Raw genomic sequence first — 26,983 nt, forward strand, 5'->3', positions numbered from 1 at the left:
AAAGCCGGAGTCCTATATGGCTGGACAGCCTCTATGACCGCCGGCCGGACACAAGGATTTCTCAAAAACAATGACTGATAAAAATATTCGGAAAGCATAAAACAATAGTAAATTGCTAGATTTTATGGTGTCCCATTTATGTCGTCTTTGTTTCAAAATGTAAACAAATGAGAACTGTCAAACGATTTAACCATTATAACAAAAAGAAACGAGTAAATTTCATAAAAGTGCAGTTGTGGATGTTTTTAATGAATAAAAGATGCAATATTTCTAAATGTCGGCTTGATTAGGTAATGTTTTTGAAACGGTTTGAATTTTACATGAAATTTTTGAAGAAAAAAATATTTTTTTGAAACTGTGCCGTGTCCTCTACGGCCGGACACCAACTTGTCCTGTACGACCGGACAGTAAAGTAATCAGCGAAATAGACTTACTTAGTCTAGAATTGCTATATCTTCGGTTCCTAAATAAAATTAGAAAAGCAATACAAAAGATATTGCTAGGTATACAAATCAGAAAAAATTGTAGAAAATAGCTATCAGTTTGATATCAATCTATCAACGTGCCTTGTAAATGGAGTTGACGCATACATTTTCGCAAGCATTCCGCATTACCAGCACTCTCAACAAACATTTAATGTGAATAGAACTTTATACAATTTTTATACAGCAAACCTGCAAAAGCTAGACTCACAAGATGTATGTAGAAGTTTTAAATTGTTATAAGATCTTTTTCTTCCATTGATGCAGGTTTTAATAGATCAAATTATTGTCCGAGTATAGGGGTCAACCTTCGATGTGAGCTAGTTTGTACACAAAATACTTTCTAATTTCAAATTTAGCCTTGCTCACAAGAATCACAAAAAATATTTTTTATGCTGAGAAACTTCTCTGAATATTACAACCACTATAATCAACCATTTCGGCTTGATTGAAAAATAATGTGTTTTGATAACACTTTAGGAGCACTGTGCGATGGTCCAAACTAGGCACGCATTTTTGAGAAGCGAATGGACTATTACGCGAAAGAGATGAAAAAATCCACGAATTGGAAAGCAGTTAACCAAATCGAGCAAAAAAAAAACAAAATAAGCAACACAACTATTTACTACAAAACAAAGAAACATGTTTTCGGCCGAATATGACATTCGTCATTCGGCCATTTGTGTATCGACCATTCGTAAGTAATCCATTCTCGACGCGATCAATATTCAAGCCGATTTTAAGATACTCAGCCTATATGCTTCATTTTGTTTTGGTCGTTCCACTTCAAAATTTACTACGAAAAGTGTTTCCAATAATGTTTTAATTTCAGCTACAGTTTATGATAAGAAACCATTTGTACTACTTGTTGACTGATTACAGAAAAATAGATCCAATCAGGCCGAATTACACTTATACTTTGATTTAGAGCGCCAGGAATAGATCGTATTTCAGCCGAAATGCTCAAAGCTGACCCATCTTTGTCAGCCCAGATGATGCATCAGCTTTTCAGCAATATTTGGGAAACCGCAACTTTTCCGGTGGACTGGATGCAGGGCATATTGGTCAAAGTCCCTAAGAAAGGAGACCTAACGGAATGCGGTAACTGGCGTGGCATCACGTTGCTCTGTATTACTCTCAAAGTACTCTGTAAGGTAATCCTCAACCGGATCCAGGAGAAGATCGACGCTACTCTCCGGCGGCAGCAAGCTGGATTCCGTGCTGGCCGATCATGTGTAGACCATATCACAACGCTCCGCATTATATTGGAGCAGATCAACGAATTCCAGGACTCTCTTCTGCTGGTGTTCGTTGACTTCGAAAAGGCGTTCGACCGACTCAATCACGAAAACATCTGGGGCGCACTTAGGCGTAGAGGAGTTCCAGATAAGCTAGTCCATCTCATCGAGGCTCAGTACGAGGCGTTCTCGTGCAAGGTTTTGCACGACGGCGTCTTGTCCGACCCCATAAGGGTTACTGCTGGCGTGAGACAGGGCTGCATTTTATCACCGCTTCTGTTTCTCATCGTTATGGATGAGATATTAGTTGGAGCAATTGACAGTAGACCAAATCGAGGATTGCCTTGGAATCCTCTAACGATGGAGCAGCTAAATGACCTCGACCTAGCCGACGACATTGTCTTGCTCGCACAACGCCGAAACGATATGCAGAGCAAGTTAGACGACCTCTCCGAGAGCTCCCAGGCAGCAGGTCTCACAGTCAATGTAGCGAAAACTAAGTCTATGGTAGTGAACACTGACAATTCCACCAACTTTACAGTAGCGGGACAACAAGTTGAGCAGGTAGCCGTCTTTCAATATCTTGGTAGCCAAACAACGCCCGATGGTGGTACCAAGACTGATATAGCCACACGGATCAGGAAGGCCAGGGGTGCCTTTGCAGGTCTGCGAAACATTTGGCGCTCAAACCAGATCACTCTACGTACGAAAACCCGAATCTTTAATTCAAACGTTAAATCCGTACTGCTGTATGCCTGCGAAACGTGGTGCGTCTCAGCGGAGACAACGCAAAAACTGCAGGTATTCATTAACCGGTGCCTGCGATATATTATTCGTGCCTGGTGGCCTGATAATTGGATATCCAATGAGGAACTCCATCGTCGGTGTCATCAACGGCCGATAGCCACAGAAATTCGTGAGCGTAGGTGGAAGTGGATCGGACACACCTTGAGGAAAGGAGCGAACGAGGTTTGCAGAGCAGCACTCGACTGGAATCCACAAGGACAGCGTAGAAGAGGCAGACCCAGAGGCTCATGGAGACGGAGCTTAGCCAACGACATCCGGGCTGTAGACGAGAACCTGTCCTGGCGACAGGTAAAAGCCATGGCGGGTAACCGTCAGCAGTGGAGATCTCTGATTTCATCCCTTTGTTCTGCCGGACCGGCGGACATGGACACATAAGTAAGTAAGTTTGATTTAGGGTCTTTTATGTAACGTAACCTATGTAACTTAGCAACGTGAAAAACTTGATGATCGGCTTTTGCTGTGGTTTCTAGCAACACCTTTGCGCTTGCCTGGTGAATTTTTGTTTCTACAGTTGCATGCTTGCTTTGCTTTTGCTTTTTGACAGCAAATTGGCTCTTTTTCGATACAACGTGTAACGTCCCGTCCTGTGCAGAACCTTATATCGCACAAACACGAGCGTAGCGTAGCTAAGTGACAAACTATCGTGAGTCTTGCACGCTAATGTCACTTACGAACGACCCAAGTAACAATTTAGTTTTATTGCACTCTGTCTCTGATAATGATATTTATGATAATTTTGGTCACCAAAACCAATTTAAGAGTATAATAAAACCGTCAATGCTACTTGGAGAGATTCACCCATTTGACATTTCTCGGCGGTTTGTTTACTATCTGACGACCAACATTTCATTAGTTGAAGTCCAACATTTCATTAGGTCGAAGTCTAGTTTGTAAACAAACCGAATGAGGGCTATTTTTTACTGAGCCAACATACTAAAATAAACCCTCATTCGGTTTGTTTACAGGTTAGACTTCAGCCCGATTAAAATGTTGTCACCTGCTACTGTGTTACCTGACCCACTGCGAATATGCGTTGGTGTTCGCGAGATCGTGTTGGTTCGAAAGGTTTCGAAAAATATCACCCTTGAATCGAAAATATCGTTAATTTTGATTACTAAAAATAACGTACTTAAACGTTATATTTCATGTGCCAGTAGTACGCAATAATTGTATTGTGAAACTGAATTGTTATTTATGCAACTTTTTACAAATTAAATGCAATAGTAAAAGCCCAACTTATAAAAAATCGTTTGTTATCGATATTAACTGCATATGCGTTATAAACGAATAAAACGTATGGTTACGTTTTATTTCAATAATACGCATATTCGCAGTGAGTCAGGTAAAACAGCAGTCGAATTTTATGATCGTGATTTAGGGTATGTTGCTACATCGTCGTAATTGCCTATTCCCGTCCTATCCAAGACAAATTATTAAAAATATCAGCATTTTTATGACACGCAACGCAAAACTAGTTATTCCCTAATATTTTAGTTTGTTGTCTATCATACGCGATCAATCAAAGTAAGCTGAGATCTATTTAAATGCTTTTTATCATTAAAGAAGTCCTACCAGCCAAATTTCCTACGTTTTTTCGTGCGATGAAGGAGAAAATGTCGACTAATCGTTTTAATTTCCGTCATTCATAAATGAAAATAACTCACGCAAAGCATTGTCGTTATTCTACAGCCAGGAAAACTTGCCAGACCTGCAGAAATTTTTGCAGAATAACATTTGTCATAATGTCATGCCGTCCTTCACAAATACATGCGCGTTAGCTTCGTAAACATTGTTGAATCTAAGAAATAAAGTCAGTTGCGTAATTTCAATAATATGCTTTAATAATCGCTTTTCAATGATTTCAAAGTTCACGGATCGGAAGGTAAGTGTGTTTTAGTCAAATCAGCACAAGAACTTTAGAGTATTTATTAAATCCATCCAACAGATGATGAAAATTAGAATGGCTTTACTTACTACGACGGGTATTAGAAATAAACCCTACCTTAATTCGAATGAAACAGTTCAGAAGCGTATTATCCAGCAGTTTCCCTTCAAACTACCGGAAACGGCAGTTTTTGACTTTACAGCCCTACAGTTAACTGAATATTGTTAAACGGGAACTTTGAACATTTTAATTCATATTCTCTGTCAATATAAACAAACCACCGATAGACGCCAAAAAAGTGAAATTAATCCTCTTTTTACTTTTGAAGAAAAAGGATATCTAGCACAAAATGATCGACCTCAACATTTTTCTGTGAGTAATTTACCCGCTTTATCTGAACTTCATGATATTTAAAAAAAATGTGGGTAGAGAGTTGAACATTTAAAATGAAAAAAAGAACTTTGGGACTATTTCCTGCCTTTCGCTCGTCCAAATAATTGCCATGAAAATCCAAACCTGAGTTTCTTTTGAGTGTACTTTTACGAAAAAAGTCATTAGCCTGATTGCATCGATGCTGCCCGTTAGAGGGTTAGAAGACGTCCAAGAATCGCCATTTGAAAAACAGTAATTTATTAAAAAAAATGACTCATCGAAATTTAAAAGTGCTCCGATATTGTACAAATATTGTATATTTATTCCTTTTCTATAATTTTATTTAACTGTTGGAGTGCTTTTCTCTGAGTAATGGTAGTCGTAAAAATTGTAATTTTTGTCAACTTTTCTTTCTTTTGAACTACTAAACCAATTGTCAATGATTATGATTATGCCAACGAAAAGTGGCGGGATTAGGGTTATTTCACAGTTAAGCCCCGGCTTTTTTGACGTAGGACTACGTCTTTGTTAATATTTTTTGAAACGGTGGTTCTACAATTGATGAAGGGACGGTAGGGAAAAGAAATGAAAATTTTTGGTGAAGATGGGGAAGAGCGGAAAGGAAAGGGCGGAGGGATATTGGTAGCTACGCTTGACAAGTAGTCATTTTGACTCCTACCTATTGTCCAATGCTGAAAGGTGCATGAGTCGAACCAAGCTATAATCTGAGATTATAACGTGCAAGGTGCTGCACGTGACGTTGTTCGTCTGTCAGCGTGTCAACGTCACAACGTCACGTGCAGTACCTTGCAAGTCGTAAGGGCCGGCATAGTGTCGTTGTCCTGCCAGTAAAAACCAGTTAGATTAAAACTTCTTGCTCGGTGGTAATTTGCAATAGATGTAGGAAAAGGCACAATATGTGTCGATAACCCAACCAAAGTCGCTATCTTGATAAGTGGATTTTGCAGTCTCCTTTTGTCCAGCGCCTCTATGGTTCAAAGGTACAAGTACCAGCGAACAACATGCCCTGGCGGGTGTTGTGGGTTCAAATCTGGTTATAATCTCAGATTATAGCTTGGTTCGACTCATGCACCTTTCAGCATTGGACAAAAGGTAGGAGTCAAAATGACTACTTGTCAAGCGTAGCTACCAATATCCCCCCCCCCCTCTTTCCTTTCCGCTCTTCCCCTCCTTCACCAAAAATTTTCATTTCTTTCCCCTACCGTCCCTTCATCAATTGTAGAACCATCGTTTCAAAAAATATTAATATATATGTATGACCGTATTTAGGTAAGGTCAAGACTAAAAACTTGAGATTAGTCTACTACGTCTTTGTTTACTATACTGGGACAGGGTTGCACTTTGTGAAAACGAAAATAGAAGTGTAACGTTTGAATGAAAGATTTCAAATGCTAATAACTACCAAACTACAGAACGAAACTAAACAATTTATATGTCGTTGGATTCAAATGCTTCGTAGAGCCACCCGTCAGAATGTGGAGCGATACAAACAGAAGCGGAGGCAGCAAACCCGACTCTTCAAGGAAAAGAAGCGCCACCAAGAGGAGAAGGAGTGCGAAGAACTCGAACAGCTGTACCGCTTTCACGACACACGGAAGTTCTATCAGAAACTCAACGAATCTCGCAAAGGCTTCGTGCCGCGGGCCGAAATGTGCAGAGATAAAGATGGAGGTATCTTGACTGATGACCGTGCGGTGATCGAAAGGTGGAAGCAGCACTACGATGAACACCTGAATGGCGTGCAGGCGGAAGACCATGATAGCGGAGGAAGTGACCACATTGGTGCGCACGACGAAGATGTGCCACCCCCATCGATAAGGGAAGTTAAAGAAGCCATCCAGCGGCTGAAGAACAACAAAGCAGCGGGAAAGGATGGCATTGGAGCGGAACTTATTAAAATGGGCCCGGACAAGTTGGCCGGCTGTCTGCATCAATTGATTGTCAAGATTTGGGATACGGAACGACTACCGGAGGAGTGGAAAGACGGGGTTATCTGCCCTATCTACAAGAAAGGTGATAAGCTGGATTCTGAGAACTACCGAGCCATCACTATCCTGAATGCCGCCTACAAAGTGCTGTCCCAAGTCCTCTTTCATCGACTATCGCCAATAGCCAATAGATTTGTGGGAAGTTACCAGGCCGGCTTCATGGAGGGTCGGTCTACAACAGACCAAATCTTCACCCTGCGGCAGATCCTCCAGAAGTGCCGCGAATTCCGAGTCCCCACGCACCACCTGTTCATCGATTTCAAAGCCGCATATGATAGCGTAAACCGACAAGAGCTATGGAAAATTTTGGACGAAAACGGTTTTCCGGGTAAGCTTACTAGACTTATCATGGCTACGATGGATGGGATCCAGTGCTGTGTGAGAATCTCGGGTGGATTGTCGGACCCATTCGAATCTCGCAGGGGACTTCGACAAGGAGATGGTCTTTCCTGCCTGCTATTCAACATTGCGCTTGAAGGTGTTATAAGGCGAGCGGCGATCGAAATGCGGGGCACGATTTTCAATAAATCCAGTCAATTTATCTGCTTTGCTGACGACGTGGATGCTGTCGGCAGAACATTTGAGGCGGTGGAAGATCAGTACACCAGACTGAAACGCGAAGCAGAGAAGATTGGATTGCAGATAAATACGTCTAAAACGAAGTATATGCTGGCGGGCGGGACCGAGCGCGACAGGGCTCGCTTGGGCAGCACCGTGGTAATCGACGGGGATGAGTTCGAGGTAGTCGACGAGTTCGTATACCTTGGCTCGCTGGCAACAGAAGACAACAATACCAGCCGTGAGATTAAAAGACGTATTATCAGCGGAAGTCGGGCCTACTACGGACTCCACAAACACTTGCGGTCGAACAATCTGAGCCCCCGTACAAAGTGCACATTGTACAAAACGCTAATTAGACCGGTTGTCCTCTACGGGCACGAAACGTGGACATTGCTAGAAGAGGACCTACGAGCACTCGGAGTTTTCGAACGGCGGGTGCTAAGAACCATCTTTGGCGGAGTGCAAGAGAACGGTGTATGGAGGCGAAGAATGAACCACGAGCTCGCGCGTCTCTACGGCGAACCAAGTATTCAGAAAGTGGTTAAAGCTGGACGGATACGTTGGGCAGGACATGTTGCTAGAATGCCGGACAACTATCCTGCAAAAATGGTTTTCGCATCAAATCCGGTAGGAACAAGACGAAGAGGGGCACAGCGAGCGAGGTGGCAAGACCAGGTGGAGCGAGATCTGGCGAGCACTGGGTGCCCGCGGAACTGGAGATCAGTTGCCATGGACCGAAACAGATGGAGAAATTATACTGCGCAGGCCTTGTCATAAGACGTTAGGCCAATTAAGTAAGTATGTCGTTGGATTAATAAAATGACCAGCAATTTTATGGAGAGGTTAAGAGAAAATTTTTATGGAGGGCATAAGAGGGGGGGAGCTCTTATACAAATAAATTTCCTCAAAACTCGAGAACTAATCAAGCAAATGGAACCGAATTTAGTGTGTAGGGGTTTTATAAGGCAGCATTTTTTCCTATGGTGTATTGAGACCCTTTCCCCTTCTAAGAAAGGAGGGTGGGGGAAGGAGGAAATTCAAATTTCCTCATAATTCGAGAACTAATCAAGCAAAAGGAACCAAATTTGGCATGTGGGGGTTTTTGGAGGTAAAGTTTTTTTGTATGGTGTACTGAGACCCCTTGTCCTTCTAAGAGGGGGAGGGGGGCTCCCATAGAAATGTAACTCAAATTTCCTCATAACTCGAGAACTAATCAAGCAAATGGAACCAAATTTGGCATGTGGGGGTTTTTGGAGGCATGAATTTATTTTATGATGATTTGAGACCGCTCACTCTTGTGGTAGGATGATAAGAACTCTCATACAAATAAAACAGAATTTTTTTCGTATGTGACATATTTTCTGCTATGTAACAAGCGGTAAGCTGTGAAAGTAAACTAGTAAAACCTTCTCGGAGCAAAAGACAGTGAGAGTGAATCGACGGCGCTAACTTACGTGCCAGTTTCCATTTATGTCTAAAGTGAAGGACATTCGAATGGAACGTCATATTTGCGATGAACGTGCTTTGGCTTTAATATTATTTGTAACCAATGGCCTTTTCAAAGGCCACAAGCATGTTAAAATAAGATTATTGAAACATGTCAAGCTACGCATAATCATATTTAATACAATAATATGTGGGCTGGTCATTCATTATTATTTCAACCTTTAAGATGCACACAAGTGATTTTCAAAAGAAATCTCTATGTCTCAATAGTTGCAGGCGTTCTACTTATGAACATTGAATTCAATGAAGAATTGAATCTGAATATTTTGCTCTGTTAAACATTCACTTAAACAATGATGGCACTCACAGGTTCTTAAAACATACATATGCCAGAAATGCAGTTTACAGTCTCTGATCTAATGATCTGATATAGTCCTACGTCACCCTTTCGTACAACCCTTGGGGCTGTATACCTTATAGTTTTTTCAAAAGTTTTATTTCTCGGGATATCAAAATTAAATTATTTCCATATCAAAATTAAATGCACATTAATGCATGGAAGTTCATCAAAGTAATCCAAATAGAAGTTGCTCTCAAGTTTCTATTACTGCCCTTTGAGCTTTTCCTGAAAGAATTTTTGAATTTCTGATATGTATGTTATGTAAAGAATTTCCAATTTTCAGAGAAAATATAAATAAGAAAATTTTCAATATTTAGCGAACACAAAAAAAAAATTAAATCAAACATGTTTCGTAAAAAGCATAATAAAATACCTTGGTATCTAAATCATTAATATCAGCTCAGTGCCTCAAAAGTTATTTAATTTTTATAACAAAAAAAGATTGGCAAAAACAATGATTTTTGGGACCATTATAACTCAGAAAGGAGCACCCAAGTACAAAATTAAAATATACGACTCTATATTTCCCTGAAAATGAAAAAGTACACGAAATCGGAGTATTTTTAAATTTTTAATTGACTTTTATGGTTAATTTTAATTGCTTAATTTGAAAAAAATGACGGCCAGCATTTTTTTAAATGAAAACTTTAGTATACTTGGGATTTTTATCAGTAAAATAACGCGGTGAAACATTGATACAAAGTTGTTAACTAAAAAGCTGCCGCCAATAAAGTGATGAAAAATCGATTTTTTCTAGTTTTTCATTCAGAGTAAATCCTCTAAATGTCACACAAAAATGAACACTACGAACAATAGCATTGATAAATGTAGATTTCTCTAATAAGCATTGTTTCCACTCAGATTTTACATTTGCTATCAACAAGTGTCAAATAGTTTGTTTGATTATGTGTTGCTTTTTTCAATGTGTGGGATTTTACAATGAACAAAGAGCAATGAAGCATTTTCCAATTTGGCGTTTCGCTGATGAATCATAACGATTACTTCACTTATAATAATTGAGGCAGAAGGATTTTAACGAAAGGCAGATGGAGATAAGGAAAAACATACGTGAGAACAAATAATGATATAAAATAAACTCTTTTTTGCATCGTCCAATTGACATTAAAAATGGAAAGTGAGTTTTTGAGTATCAAACGGAGAAAGCTATGGTGAGACGCACTATCCTCATCGACCACAGGGGCAAATGTTTTAGCAAGAAGACGACACTTTTTGTTCGGTGGGATTAAAAGGGCATAGTCTATAACAAGCCGTCGAAGTCCGAAGTAAAACGGTTAATACCGAAAGCTAACAACTAACAACACTTATTCGATTCGGGCCGCTGGCTGCTTCGAAAAATTTGCGTGGGTCACGCAATTGCTGAAGTGCGCTTTGGTCTGTAGAAAGATGTAGAAACTGGCTCAATGAATGGTTTGCAGCAAAAGAAGAAAAATGTTTAGTGGTGTGATATCTGCAATTTGCCAGAAAGATGAGAAAAATGTACAACTATCAATCGAGCATACTTTGAATAATGCTCTTCGCTCTTGGATAAAAAAAAAATTCAGCCAATCAATTCACACTACCATGTATCAGCGATGGAAGTTCGAGTAAAATGATATGTTAATTTTTATCATAGAAAAATTAAGATCTGTTTATCAGTGTCAAATTAAATGAAAATGCTGTAAACAGAGGATATGATTAAAAATTCAAAAGTATTAATACAGTGACACTCAAAATAATCCACACGTTCTTTTTACGTTACGAAATCACGTAAACTTTTCTACAGTAAGTTACAAAAAACAAATAGCAGCTATCTAATTCTAATTGAACGGGCTAGTATGGGTTGAAAAAGTAAAGTTTGATGGGAAATATTCACATAACTTTTCACGTAATTTCGACGTGAAAATTATTTTGAGTGTAGTTATCATGTAACTATAAGTGTATTCCAATAAAATCAACATCATTTATAGTTATTTTACGCCATATACTTTTCCAGGCACTTGAATCGAAACAATTTAATTAAACGTTTTGTTTTCTACATTGTTCGTATCACTTTTCGCAATCTCAATCTGCAAACACTTCAACTACAAGCACTTGATTAAGCCGGTCTGTCCACGTGTTGGCGTTTTCAGTAGCACAGAAAAGGTGTTCAATTACACGGTTCGTTGACCAAGCCACTATTCACTTCGATATTAAGAGGACACTAAACATTATTGCACGGTTTGTGGCTATGGTAGGTATATCATTTATTACTATTATTATCTCTCAACACGTCATATTGTTGCGTAAGTTTAACAATGTAATTCAACTGACATTTGAACTCACTTTATTTGTAAAATTTGTTGATTTTTTTAAAACTTTTTGCACACTTATTGAACAGTTCAATATCGTTGCTTTTCTATTACTTTGTAAATTGATAGATGCAAAAGCTGATCGAGCGACGAAATATGTAGCACAACTTCAGAACTGTAGCGGTACTGGTCTAAGAGTACATCCGACGTGTATTTCTAGCGAGTTCCCAACTGTTGTTTCGCGATTAACCGCTGCGCAAAATTGTGCTCCTTCACCATAAAAAGATCGCGTACGATTGAAGACTCATTTTCGTCGATTGCCTTTTCCCTGTACCGGCGGCGGTGTGCGGTGTTGCGCTCGCAACATGCAGTCACACCGGCATTGAAAGGGGAAAACCGGTACACCAAAAACCGAAAAAGAAACCTCGGAAAGCCATCACTAGTAGATACGCCGATCGATATGCTCGATTGCTGCCAACTGCAGCGTGATCTGCTTACAATACACACATTAACGAATGAATCACGTTCCAGCTGGAGAACATCAACACTGAATTTGGCGCACCTATTATTGCAACATAAGTTCTTCGTGTATACATCTATCGACAGATTTGATCAAAGTTCTGCAAAGTGTCGTTCTTTATAATTTCGTCTTATAATCGACTCACAAGTGGTGGGGTTTAGGCTTTGCTCTTTAGTGGTAAAAGTGGTAAATGATAAACGTGGAAGTGTATTCATTGCGATGTTACAAAACCGCATTGGCTATTACCTTATTGGAACCACAACTTGGAAAACTGAAACTCGTCAAGAAATAGACGGTTATAATTTTTTGTTAGTTCCCAATGAAATATATTATAAGTGAACTTTGTTGATATCAGGAAAAAATCATCACTTCAAAAAATTTTAAATTGCTATATTTATCAAATGTTGCAGCATTTATAACTCGGTAATTTAGTTGGCCTAAAAAATTCATACTCGTTTCGTCTTTCAATGAATCCTTCCTATTATGCGAAATCAATTCAATCTCGGCAATTTTAGTCTCTGGAATAGAAAAAAAAATCGGCGGGAGGTAAATCAAAAGAAAACGTAATTTATCGATTGATTTAATAGCATTTTTCTTTTCAAACTCGGTCACAAGTTGGGCTAGTCATGATGATGCATTGCCGTCTACACGCACATACATATATGCCCTGATTATTAACCAGCATCGAACGAACTAACTCGTGAGAGATATTAAGATAAAGTTCTTAAGCGGGAATGACAGTTTCCGTGCACATTTTTCTTTGGTCGGTCGATTTTTTTTATTGATTGTAGAAGTCGACGAGAACGAAATAAAACTTACACCACGTCATGGTTGTTCTTGAATACGTAATACTAATCATGAACTTCTATTTTTGGAAAAATTTAAACAGCACAAGCCAATTCCGAGAATGAAAAATTGTGCTGGAAAACAAATTTTTGCATTTTGAAGAAAGAATATCAAAAAAATTATTCCGATTTGTTTTAGATGAAATTTCAAACAATTCTTCATTTTTTTCAATTACCACTTATCTTATTTTCGACACCTTGTTTACTTGAATGGCTATTTGGTCCATGATCTGATCATCTCGAAATCGCGATATTTCACCTGCCACTGGCGGTTACCAAAGGGGGATTAGGCTCGGTGGATCTGCACTTTTTTTACATAGCATTATCACCGGGGGTGTATCTGTCGTCTTGACCCAGGAACTGACGGACAATTGCACAGGTGCTGAGGATCGCTGATTTCTGCATCGCAGCTAGCTCTCGGTCTAATCTCAACACCTTCAGGTCCTCCAGCAATACTTTCGGAACCACTTCGGTTGCGGAAAGCACTATTGGAACTATCCTTGGGACCTCTTCTAATCTCTACAACTCTTTCAACTCCACTGCCAGCGGCCGATGCCAAATAATTTTGTGACCATGTGTTGACTCCAAATTACGGCTCAGAGGAAAGGTGATGTCAATGATGATTACTATTCGTCTATCCTTGTCGTAAACCATAATGTCCGGTCGGTTGTGGTGAATAAAAAGGTCCGTCAGAGCGATGCGGTCCCAATACAGCTTGAAACGGTCGTTTTCTAAGACGGGATCTGGTTTGTAGCGGTAATTTGGCACATCTTCCTCCAACAAACCACATTGCAGTGCCAACTTCTGGTGCAATATCTTTGCTACGTTGTTGTGGCGTTCTGTATAGGCTGCATTTGCTAGTACTAGGCTGCCAGCTATGATGTGGTCGATGGTGTGGTGTGGTGATCTTGTGGTTGATGGCACATTCGGCATACATCCTCCACATCCTGATGCCAGATATACCGTCTACAATATCTCGTCAGCATAATCCCGTCTTGAATGGTTATCATATTGGATTCGACCACTAGAGAGAGTTCGACGCGACCTTGTCGACATAAGGCCGGTTCAATTGGTAGGGGTGAGCCTGAGCACCCTTTGGCTGGCAAAGGGTGAACATGTGCATTCCATAACCTCTGTTCATTAACTCCTTTTCCTACCTCCACGAGGTGCCGGCTGGGGTACGCAACTTCGGTTGTCGTATGCTAACAGGAAAAGGGGCACAGTGGCTTCCGCCCACATCAGCGGGATAAGGACCTTAGGTTAACAGCCTACTGTGCCAGAACATACAAAAAGTTACCGAAAATGTAAGAAGAAATCTGTCCGGATTATTGGCAACGACCTTTAGCATGAAAACACGGACACGAATCGGAACATGGAATATACTGACCCTTGCCCAGCAGGACAGGCTGGCTCAACTTGCAAGGGAAGCTAGCCGCCTGAAGCTTGAAATCCTGGGGCTGAGCGAGGTCCGCTGGCCGGGTACTGGCGAACACAGGACATCATCCGGGCAAGTCTAGCTCTACTCTGGCATACGAGATGAAAATGCTACTCGAGAAAGAGGAGTTGGATTCCAACTGAGCCCAGGGGCACATGCGGCCCTGATGAAGTGGGAACCAATAAATGAGCGAATAATCGTTGCCAGATTCAGAACACGGGTTAGGAACCTTACGGCAAGCCAGTGCTATGCGCCAACAGATGCTGCCGACCTGCAGGAGAAAGAGAGTTTTTACAGCCAGCTGAACAGCGTGGTTGAGAAAATCCCGAAGGGGGACATCCAAATTCACATGGGCGACTTCAACGCGAAGGTTGGCTCAAACAACGCGGACCTTGAACACGTCATGGGACGCCATGGCCTAGGAGAGATGAGCGGAAACGGGGAGCTGTTTACAGAATTCTGTGGTAATAACGACATGGTCATTGGTGGATCGCTCTTCCCCCATAGACCAGTACATAAAGTCACGTGGGTTTCCCGCGACGGCCGAACAGAAAACCAAATCGACCACATCTGCATCAGCCGGAAATGGAGAAGGAGCCTTCTTGATGTACGCAACACACGCAGCGCTGACATTGCATCCGACCATCATCTTGTTATCGCTGAGATACGTCTGCGCGTCGCACGTGTCCAACGACGGAAGGAGAAAGTTGGGTGCCGCTACGACGTCCACCGATTGGAGAATCCTGAGGTGAAAAGGGCCTTTGTTGAACAACTTGAATCTCGAGCCTCGGAGTTGCCACCAGGTGGAACCGTCGAAGAGCACTGGACCGGTATCAAGAACGCCTTCATCACGACCAGTGATGAAACCCTCGGCAAAGCGCGCAGTGGACGGAGGGAGTGGATTTCGGATGAAACTTGGAGGAAGATCGACGAGCGGAAAGAGGCGAAAGCCGGCATTGAGCGAGCGCGGACCAGATCGGCTAAGACAGCTGCCCGTCAACGATACGCCGAACTAGAGAGGGCTCTTAAACGTGCTTGTAGGCGGGACAAGAGATCCTGGACTAACTCCCTAGCCGCACAAGGAGAAACCGCCGCCGTCAATGGTGATATCCGTTTGTTGTACGATATTTCTTGCCACCTTAGTGGTGCCAGGATGAATACAAAGATGCCGCTAAAGGACAGAGCTGGTCAACTATTGACTGACCGTACAGAACAGCTTAAGCGATGAACTGAACATTTTGAACAACTCTTCCGAGTTTCAAAGTCAGAGACCAACAAAACCAGCAGCGTACGACGCCTACAGTTCGTCGTATAAATCGCGTGAATTCGGAGGCGCCATCGCTGGATGAAATTGTAGCAGCCATCAAGAGTATGAAATCCAATAGAGCGCCAGGGATAGATCATATTTCAGCCGAAATGCTCAAAGCTGACCCATCTTTGTCAGCCCAGATGATGCATCAGCTTTTCAGCAATATTTGGGGAACCGCAACTTTTCCGGTGGACTGGATGCAAGGCATATTGGTCAAAGTCCCTAAGAAAGGAGACCTAACGGAATGCGGTAACTGGCGTGCCATCACGTTGCTCTGTATTACTCTCAAAGTACTCTGTAAAGTAAACCTCAACCGGATCCAGGAGAAGATCGACGCTACTCTCCGGCGGCAGCAAGCTGGATTCCGTGCTGACCAGATCATGTGTAGAAAATATCACAACGCTCCGCATTATATTGGAGCAGATCAACGAATTCCAGGACTCTCTTCTCCTGGTGTTCGTTGACTTCGAAAAGGCGTTCGACCGACTCAATCACGAAAACATCTGGGGCGCACTTAGGCGTAGAGGAGTTCCAGATAAGCTAGTCCATCTCATCGAGGCTCAGTACGAGGCGTTCTCGTGCAAGGTTTTGCACGACGGCGTCTTGTCCGACCCCATAAGGGTTACTGGTGGCGTGAGAGAGGGCTGCATTTTATCACCGTTTCCGTTTCTCATCGTTATGGATGAAATGTTAGTTGGAGCAATTGACAATAGACCTAGTCGAGGATTGCCTTGGAATCCTCTAACAATGGAGCAGTCAAATGACCTCGACCTAGCCGACGACATTGTCTTGCTCGCACAACGCCGAAACGACATGCAGTGCAAGTTAGATGACCTCTCCGAGAGCTCCCAAGCAGCAGGTCTCACAGTCAATGTAGCGAAAACTAAGTCTATGGTAGTGAACACTGACAATGCCACCAACTTCACAGTAGCGGGACAACAAGTTGAGCAGGTAGCCGCCTTTCAATATCTTGGTAGCCAAACAACGCCTGATGGTGGTACCAAGACTGATATAGCCACACGAATCAGGAAGGCCAGGGGTGCCTTTGCAGGTCTGCGAAACATTTGGCGCTCAAACCAGATCGCTCTACGTACGAAAACCCGAATCTTTAATTCAAACGTTAAATCCGTACTGCTGTATGCCTGCGAAACGTGGTGCGTCTCAGCGGAGACAACGCAAAAACTGCAGGTATTCATTAACCGGTGCCTGCGATATATTATTCGTGCCTGGTGGCCTGATAATTGGATATCCAATGAGGAACTCCATCGTCGGTGTCATCAACGGCCGATAGCCACAGAAATTCGTGAGCGTAGGTGGAAGTGGATCGGACACACCTTGAGGAAAGGAGCGAACGAGGTTTGCAGAGCAGCACTCGACTGGAATCTACAAGGACAGCGTAGAAGAGGCAAACCCAGAGGCTCATGGCGACGGAGCTTAGCCAACGACATCCGGGCTGTAGACGAGAACCTGTCCTGGCGACAGGTAAAAGCCAAGGCGGGTAACCGTCAGCAGTGGAGATCTCTGATTTCATCCCTTTGTTCTGCCGGACCGGCGGACATGGACACATAAGTAAGTAAGTAAAGCCTGAGCACCATGTACTGCTTTCTGCTTCCAAGATGCAATCTTCTCTTCCATCGACATTAGATTGCATCTGAGGTCGTAGTCTGGTTGCGCCAGATTTAAAGCGCTGTAGCCCCTATCAGCGGCACTAACAGCTCGGTATATTCCGTGTCGAGTTGCACATTCTACGAAATATTCAAGCATCTGACGCACCTGAGCGACGCACAGTGCTTGAATGTCGACTATTCCTACACCCCTTCTATTCGTGGTAAATCTCTCCAGTGCCGATTGAGGGTGGCGCATACCCACTTGTTTGAATTCTCGCGGCACCCTACGCTCAAGATCTTCTAGGTCAGTTTTGCTCCACTTCACTACTCCAAGACTGTAGGTCAACAAGGAATGGCAAATATATGCAGTGCTTGTACCTTATTCCCCGCGTTGAGGAAATACTTTAGGACATGGTTCACTCGACATAAAAATTTATCCCGCAGCTCTTAATGTCGGTGTGACGAATACTGGTGAGCTGCCTGAAAACAAGGTATTTGTACGATTCGCCACGAACCATATCCCTAATCATCTTCCCATCGTACACCTCGTAGCCATCAAAACTAGTCAGGCGCCCGGCTTGAAGCTGTACTGATCGGCATTTGTCAAGCCCAAATTCCATACCGATATCGCTGCTTACTCTCTTAACTAATTTGTTAGCTACTCCTAGTCATTCTGTTGATTCAGAATAGATCTTGAGATCATCCATATAAAAGGTATGGGTCACATCTTCAAGCTCGCCGTCGCCATACCTAATCTTATAGCCAAGTCCGTTTCTGTTAAGCGTTTTGGGTTCAAAGGGGGTTCAAAGCTAGGCAAAACCAAAGCGGACTGAACGAATACTCTTGGAAGATCTCTTTGAATCCGCAACGTTCTCGAGCGCAACACAGTTTTCCCATCACTGTAGTAGTCCACTGCCTCATCGCATGCTGCAGGAACCTCACCAGTACAGGGTCTATTTTATACATCTTCAACACCTTAATTAAATTTTTTGTTGGTTTGTTTTGTTTGATTATAGTCACTTCAACAGCTTAGATCAATCGTGACTTCTGCGGGGTTAGGATTTGAACCCGGGTCCTCGGAGTGAGAGGCGTGAATGCTAACCACTACACCGGGATTGACCCCTATCCCGAAACTTTTGTTCAACTTTTGTTTGACAATTGCCCCATATTTCTCAATTGGGCGAATTAACACTAAATGTACCGTGAAGGGTTAGCGAAAAAAATTCCTGGAGCTCAGTCGGTACGTTTAGTGTTAAGGCTAGTTGGGTGGATTGCTAACAGGACAAAGAAATCTATCCCGTGGTGTTGATACCACTGTAGTACTTCTTCGCTGTAGTGGTAGCCTGCCAAATCAGGCCAAAACTTTACTTTTCTTTGTGCGCGGCAACAAATACCTTGCTTTCTTTAGAATTTATTGGCATTAAAATTTGCTAGGGACATCACCTCAACCAGTGGCTTTATAGAACTTTTGTCCGGGAGACTGCCCATAATCCATCTTTACGTACGTTTCGTCGTCCAAGAGGTTACATCATGCGTACTTCATTAGAACCTCATTGTTCAACTTCCGGGCAATTTTTGGCCACTAGGTTCTGCTTCAGTGTACTGTTTAACCCATTAAGCCCCACACTTTTCCCAGCAGGGATAGAAAGTTGAAACTTTCAGGAAAATTCTCTTTTAGGTCAACTAAGAAAAAGCCGCTGACATGTATTTTTAATTTTGACCCTGTGTCCCGCCACGCTACGTTGCGAAAACGCAACGCTGGGCGTTGGGGGTATACCATTTTTGCATACCTTCATTATTGTGCATATAAATACTTCATACTTTTTTAGCGTTAAATCAAACTTGCGATTTTTATAATGTTTCCGGGATATTTTGAACAAGCGAAAGATAAGATTTACATTCATTTGTTCACTAAAAAGCAACGACTTCAAATGAAACATCTGCAGCGAACGAACGAAAACAAACGTTCCCGTTGCAAATTTTGAATATCGTTTCTTCCTAGCGTTGCGTTTTCGCAACGCAAGGCTTAGAACTTTTCTTAAAATTACAAAAATAATCAAAATTATGAAACAAAGTTTTTTTTTGACCAGCTACCGATTCTTACTAACACTGATTGATAGGTCAGGCGTTAATAGAGGTAAAATCGAGTTTTATGAGCATTTTTCCTTAACTGTCTGAAAAACAGCAAAACATGTTGTTTTGTCACAGCTGTAATTATGTTACATGTAATATCTGACATTTGTGCAAAAACAGGTCGATTAGATTTTTTTCCAATCTTTCTTTGTTTCTCAGGGTCCAAGTTGATATCTTAAACCGGGCCTTCTCTAGAATCAAATGAAAGTGCGTTGCGTTTTCGCAACGCTGGGAGGAAATGGGTTAATTGAAACGATCGAAAACCTCGCAGAAAAAGTCTCTTGGCAGTACTTTAGCTGGCAGTGAATTTCTTGGCGATATCGTAATCCAACCACTAGGAACACTGCAGCAAAATAAACAGTTCGTCTAGACACTAAATGACGTAAGCTTTACTATTCTGAATTTTTTGCTGGAGGTTAACAATTATTCTATCTCGTAAATTTTATTCTAATTGTATTCAATTCAAAATATCATACTTTCAAATAACCACAGCTTTTCGACCAAAGCAATAACTGTCTCTAAGAGATTTAGGACCAAGAACTAACATCGCTGAAACAAAACATAAAGCTAAGTTTTTCACACAAATGATTCAAATACTGAATACCAGACTAGTATGTATGGATCTTACAGGCGAACTTCAAATGAAACAGGTGATTATTTGAAGCGATTGTAATTCGGAGACGATTTATCGTTATTGCCACTGTATAAGACATACGTAACTTTGTAGTAAATTTTATCCAATTTTAATTAATTTCCTTTCAAAACTTAGTATTTAATGGCAAACAATAAATGCGCAATAAAATGGTCCCCCAGATGAATTGAAATTCCCCTTCACTGACGCTAATGGTAACCCGTTTTGAGGCGGGTTTAGGTTACTTCAGTTGTATTTGAAAATTCATTGTTTCATCCTCGCGTATCAACTTTCTATTGAAGCTAACGTTGCCGAACTCTACTTAGAATATGAATGGAAGGAAATTTTATTAACTGTAGGTGAAAGCTTTTAGAAAAGAGACAATTTAAATTCGTTAGAGTGATACAAAAGTTGACCAACGTTACCCTAAAAGTTACTTTACGTATTCCAATAGTTAAATACGTTCTAGGACAAGTAGCTGTTTCATAGTAACGATTTTCCGAGAACTTGCGAAAAATGTGCTGTGCTTAAAGTGTTAAATTCAGTTTTTACAATGTGTTTACGTAACTAATTTTACCTTAATTTTGAAATTTACTTAAAATTCGTAATTTACGCTAATGTTTCACACGTATAATGGAATTTGAGTGAAAAATATTCACACAATTTTTTATGTGATTTGCGACGTGAACATTATTTTGCGTGAATGTGTGCGCTCAATAATGATTTATTTTAAATTTTTTGATTTATTATCGATACGTTACTTCACAGTGTAAATTAATAATATAATTATATTTGAATGACCACACGATACATTGATTTTATAACTTATAAAATCTATCAAACATTGGATGACTTCTGTGTAATGGTGCATAATGAAATAAATCTGACCTAGGGTAGACGCACCATTAGTGGTGGTAGTACCAGTAGCGGTGGAAGCTTGAATTATTCCTTTATTTTTGCAGATTTTGGTACAACTTTGATAAGTATCGAAGCACCAGTAACAGTATTATTTGATAAATATCAAACTTGTACCAAAATCTGCAAAAATAATGCAATAATTCGAGTTTCCACCACTACTGGTACTACCACCACTAATGGTGCGTTTATCCTAATTCCCCCAACGACTGTAAACAAATCAATAAATTTACGAATAGTGTTTATTACGGGAGGTCCACGCTTTCTTATTTTCCCTTGCATTCAAGGCGTTGAATAGAGTTAGGTATCATTGCTGGTTCCACATGATATCTTGAAATTCTCTCTGTGATATATTACGGTGTTGACCTGGCCGTTGCTAAGAGAAATAATAGATTCATACCTTCAAGAATTGGTTGCGTTAGTATGAGATTAAATTAGATTACCTATATCACGTGGAACTTCTCTATAGACCAGTAACAGTTTTCTTTTATTTTATTTATTCACTAGAAGAAGGAAACCCCTGGGAGTGCAGCTACTAAGCCTCTTCTCCCACAGGCACAAAACCTTCCTTTATGTGACAAAGGAAGTCAGTTAGAAAATCTTTTAACCCTTTATAAGTCAGTGGCAACTATATTGCCAACAACAAAATTTTTTTATTTTGCTTCTATAATTATATTGATGTCATTATAGACGCAAAACATATATTCTTCGTGGGGGCAATATAATTGCCACGGCCTTATAAAGGGTTAAGGAAGTGAAACGTCAAAAAATTTCTTGTCTGACAAGCAATCTATGAATATTAAAAAATGAATAATCTGATTATCACATCTGGAACTGGCAATGAATAAATCCACAAGAATGAATGTCTTCAAAAGCGGTTTATGTGCTTCTATAAGTCTCAGAAAGGCCCGAAACTGCATCTTGGGGATTTTTTTCGAAAAAAAGTAGTTCCACAGGATTGAATTTCTGCAGAAATCCGCCACACGCTGAACAAGGTTGCAAGTCGAAGCCGAAATACGTATTCGTAATGTTAGTCAAATTATAATATAATTAAAAGGAATTCACTTCCAATTCGTTCGCGTTAATTTGTGATAATGATCTCTACCTCAGATCATCAGAATTCTGTTGACATCATCGAGACATGTTTCCTTTTTCATTTTGACTATTTTATCCATTATTTTGAACTTTTGTAGTAACTTTAACATGTTGTTTTCACATTTGTTTAGTTTTCTTTTCACTAAAAAGCAGGTGCGAAACAAACCAGTTAGCGTGCATATCATAGACAAACAATTTGTTCAATTTTCCTGACCTAAATCGAATGGTCTATAAACCTCGACGCTCTGAGCTTCAGATTTATTTGGCATTGTACGATCAAATAGCCTATGGCGAGTATTTTTGCATACCACACTATAATTCGTCAACAATTCTAGTCGTATCGTCTACCTTTATTCAAATGAGGACACAATATCACTCATCCGGGAAATTTTCAACAGATTTTTTATTTTCAAATCATTAATTTTGTTATATAAAGACAATGATTGCGTTTCTACCACTATCTTGTATTAGTGGAACTGATTTTGACAACTAATGACAGGTTATCATTCGACATCATTCGACCGTTCAGGGAAAAACAAAGATCAGTCAAACTAATCCATTCGAAACCGTAGTTGTAATTACAGTGCAAAAGGAATAATGAAATGGTTTTTTGCTATTATATATTCGTTCAATAATGCATGGAAACTACTACTACTCGACCTCACCTGCATTTAATTAATGAAAAGTGAATGCATTAACGCCACTTCTTAAATGTGGGTTCTTCTAAGCTTTCAGTTTCTATGTATTTATATTTAATTCAGAGTAAGTAAACCGGCGAAGCGCTGAGGTAACATTCGGTGATGTCACGGCCATGGCGGTACATTGCATTTACTTTTCTTTTCGCTTTTGGGGGGCCCACGCACAATGAACTTTCATCTTGCCGTTCGACCCACGGTATGCGATATGGCGGAGCCGCCAGTTTTCCACCAAGCAGCGAACTGAAACTGAGACACATGCACACGAAAAGTGGAAAAGCGGCTAAACCACCCTGTTCGACTAATCATACTTGATCGGTGCGACACATGCACCATCGTTGCCAGACGTGTGACGCGCGGGATACTAATTTTAAACGCATTCGAATATAATCTTCTGGGTTAGCGTTTTTTTTTTCGGGATAACCTTGAAATTGGTTGAACGTTAAGCTATTTCCACCAAAACACTCGGCAATGGGTTTCATCTCGTTCAAGTATTCGGCTCAATCGTCGATCGATGTTTTCAAGCTCAAGTTTTCAAGAAGGACTGTATGTGTAGACGTTCGACGGAAATGATATCATTGCCGTTTACCAACAAAATTTTAGTGGTAAGTAAATTAAATTAAAATTAATCATTTTCAAAGTTCATTAAACTGTAACTGATATATTCCCCGTTGTAAAATCACAATTTTTTTCAGACTTCAGAGATAATTAGATTTCTATGGAAGTTTATACTTTTCGCAAACTAGGTGCAAACACGCTGTTTAGGGATCACACTGCGTGACGATATAACAAACGCAGTGTTTATCACTTTTGGAGATTTTTCAATAATTGTGAAAATATTATTCAATCGAATGACTGGTTTGAAAGATTAGAAGTTTCCTCTTAGCAAAATTGCTTGACAGGAAGTAAATATAGATTCAAATGTCGGGTATACCACTGTGAAGCATAGGTCAACTGAATATTTGATTAACTTCTTTTTGGAGAAAAAATATAAATCTTTCAACATTTACCAATACCCAGAGTACTTGATTGTGAAACTGTTATTTTGCTATTTATTTATTTTCTTTTCTCTTGATGTGGCACAATGATAATTTCTTGTAAATTTGTTTATTTTCAAATTCTTTTTGGTGGGCGGTGAATGGTGACCTAACGGTATACATAATTATATGTAGACTAACTTGCATATATCTTAGTGTGGTGACAGACACAATCACACACCAATCAGACCGCGTTGCTTTTTCTGTTCAAAAATAACCTTACGCCAGTAATTTGTGGTGGTTTATGACTTTCGCCGGTTGAGTTCTAAATTCAAAAATGGAAACCACGTTATTTGTTGTGCATCGTCTGCTGTGGCAGCTCAAGGTAGGACGGCGCCATCGAACAATAAGTCTAATGAATTCTAGATGTTGATAATTAAAATAATATGCGCATATACTGCTAGTACTGAGCAACGACGCAGTGGACTGTTTTTCTACGTAACATCCTACGGATAAAATTAGCAATGAAAAGGTCCAAGTCGAAAAACCACCGACGTTATGACACGTTTCTGTAGATGGCAAAATATTTCAATGTGTACATTCTCTCTGTCTGAGACATACTTTAAAATCTATCTATGAACATATAGAAATATCTCCTAGCATTTGGCAAATAGATTAGCTAATGTGCACCGACAGACTAGTAACGAAGTGGGATTTTTTAAGTTTACACGGTTCACCGAAAACAAACTACCTGCTGTTGACACGCTTTCGAACTGAATTAGTGGTTTAGTTTCACCAGTTGCCAAATTATGAAAGAAAAAATTAACACGTGATATTTGACAGACACTGGCTAGGTGAAATCAACTAAGATGAATGCTTCTATTAAATTCTGGCTAAAGCATTACGTTCCCGTTACTTAGCAGCAATTAGCACATTTTGAAAGTTCCTGTGCTTTCGAGCGACGCTTCCAGATGCGGCACGAAATTCCTCCGCTACAATGCAGATTCCGCTGACCTCGCTACTCTTCCTTCCTTATCATTTCCGAAGTATTAGCGCTGGGAAATAAGAAGATAATAATCATCCCATTCTGTAATCATCTACGAGGCTCCGGATTCTACAACTACACCTTGATTAACACCGACGCATCGTAAATGGACAAATCTGATAACACCAAGAATTTCGAATGGACTTCTGTGGAGGACCCAAAACAGGGTTGTAAAAACATCCTTGAAGTAGGAAATGGTTGGAATTCTTCTCCCATTAAAACGACTTAAAGCTGATAACCTTTGGAGTAATCAGATGAATATTAAAAATGAAATATTCGAAAGCACAGCCGAAGACAAGTCAAGTCGCATTTCTAATTGACGGTCCACATTTTCTTTCAAAAGAGAATGCTGAAAATTGAGAGTCCTCTGGAAAGGACGGTGCACCAGCCATATTTATAAAAAAAAAGTGGGAGCGCGTGGCTATACAATGCAATGCATCGAATGTCAAGTACGGATCTGACCGAATGATCAAATGCCAACGGATTATCTACACAAGGGCCATCGTCTCGACTGTAGCAACTATCAAGACTTTGCATGACTCTTATTGGGTTCGTTAAATGAAGACCGTTGACAATATTTTTTGTGGGCAAATCTCAAGCGTCTTCCCACAACGTTTACTCTGCGGTAGCTCCCCGATAAGTACCGGGAATACGCCCTCTTCATGTTTTAGCAAATTTCAAGGTGACGTATGATTCGGTTATGCGAAATGAGCAGTGGCATACAAAGCTTAAACATGGTTTTCGGTCACAAATTGTTAAGCTACCGCCTGACTTTGGAGACATTAAAATCATACATCCAAATAGTAGATGAGATATAAGAATTAGAAGGTTATAGGATATAGGTTATATACCAGCCGGCATACGAGCAACCTTTGCGGAGATCAGATAATCCGCCCCGGTAGAAACTAAGATCATATATCGACAGGACGCCTTGTCAATGTTGAACGTCTGTACGCATCTCAGGGGCGGCTCTTGAAAGCTTGACGATTTTTCAATCAAGTGCGCGGCTGTACTCCAGGTTAGGAGCGGCTCACGACCACGCTCGATCAGAAGCGGATGGCTGACATCAGAAATTTGTTGTTCCGGCACTACACCTAAGATGGTAGCCCCATCACGAAACCCGGTAGCGTGGCCCTGGTGAGGTAACCTACCTAAACTTTTCTACTAGAAAAAATCAAGAAAATTCGACTCGGAACATTCGGCAAGGACATAGAGGATGAAATAAGGTCATGGAATGGATACTTGGTACCTGGAATTGTAGATAGCTGAGTCTCGTGGTTGACGACTGGGCGCTGCCCGATCAATTAGAGCTCCGAAAGTTCGGCAATGTGGCACTGCAGGAGATCTGTCCCAAAGGCAAGAAGGATCTGTGGCGGCAAGGCCCAATTTTACCAGAGCGGTGGAGCGAATAACGAGCTAGGAACGGGTTTGGTAGTAATGGACACAATGCAGGATCGCGTGACGAACTGGAACGCTATCAACGAGAGGATGTGTAGGATAAGGATAAAAGGCCATTTCTTCAACTACTCCATCATAAACTTACACTGTCCATGCGAAGGTAGATCCGACGACGAGATGAAAGCGTTTCATGCACCGCTGGAGTCAATGTACGATAGCTGTTCGCCACGGAACATCAAGATCGTCACCGGGGATATGAACGCCCAGATCGGCATGATATAGACCGCTGATCGGGTCCCATAGCCTACAAACCGACGCGAACGAAAACAGCCAGCATTGCATCAATTTTGTAGTTTCTCGAGGCCTGGTAATCAGAAGCATTTTCTTTCCGCGCAAAGATATCTACAAAGCCACCTGAAGATCATCTGATCAACGAACACTGAACCAAATCAACCATATTCTCATCGATAGTCAGTTTTCTCTAATATCACCAAGAACTACGTGTGCGTACCGGGTTAATGAGACGCGCAAGTGCTTTGAGAAGGTAAACCAACCTTGTAAAGGATACATACCATAGTCTGATATGTGTAAGGACGAAGGGGGAAACCTGATCAGAAACGAGCTCGAGGTGGTCGATAGGTGGAAGCAATTACGCGATGGGGATCTTAATAGCGATATAACAGTAGGAGACGGAACTAAAGTTAACCTATGAGTGCATACAAAAAATAATAGCGTGTAGGCTCCCGATCTCGAAGAAATCTGATGAAAAATCGGTCAGCTGAAGTAAAATAGAGCCACCGGAAAGGACCAACTCCCAGCAGAATTGGACAAAGATGACAAAGAACCACTATCAACGGCACTTCACTGGATAATTTCAAGGATTTGGGAGA

The 26,983-nt window shown here is 40.9% G+C and overlaps 1 protein-coding gene across 1 annotated transcript in view; it reads right to left on the reverse strand.

The window, feature by feature from the left end:
- LOC128736256 (uncharacterized) overlaps nucleotides 1-26,983 on the reverse strand; it is a 59,690-nt gene that overhangs the window by 20,830 nt on the left and 11,877 nt on the right. The gene's annotated exons all lie outside the window — the stretch shown is intronic.

This window comes from Sabethes cyaneus, chromosome 2 (genome assembly GCF_943734655.1).
Source record: "Sabethes cyaneus chromosome 2, idSabCyanKW18_F2, whole genome shotgun sequence".
Taxonomy (NCBI): Eukaryota; Metazoa; Arthropoda; class Insecta; order Diptera; family Culicidae; genus Sabethes; species Sabethes cyaneus.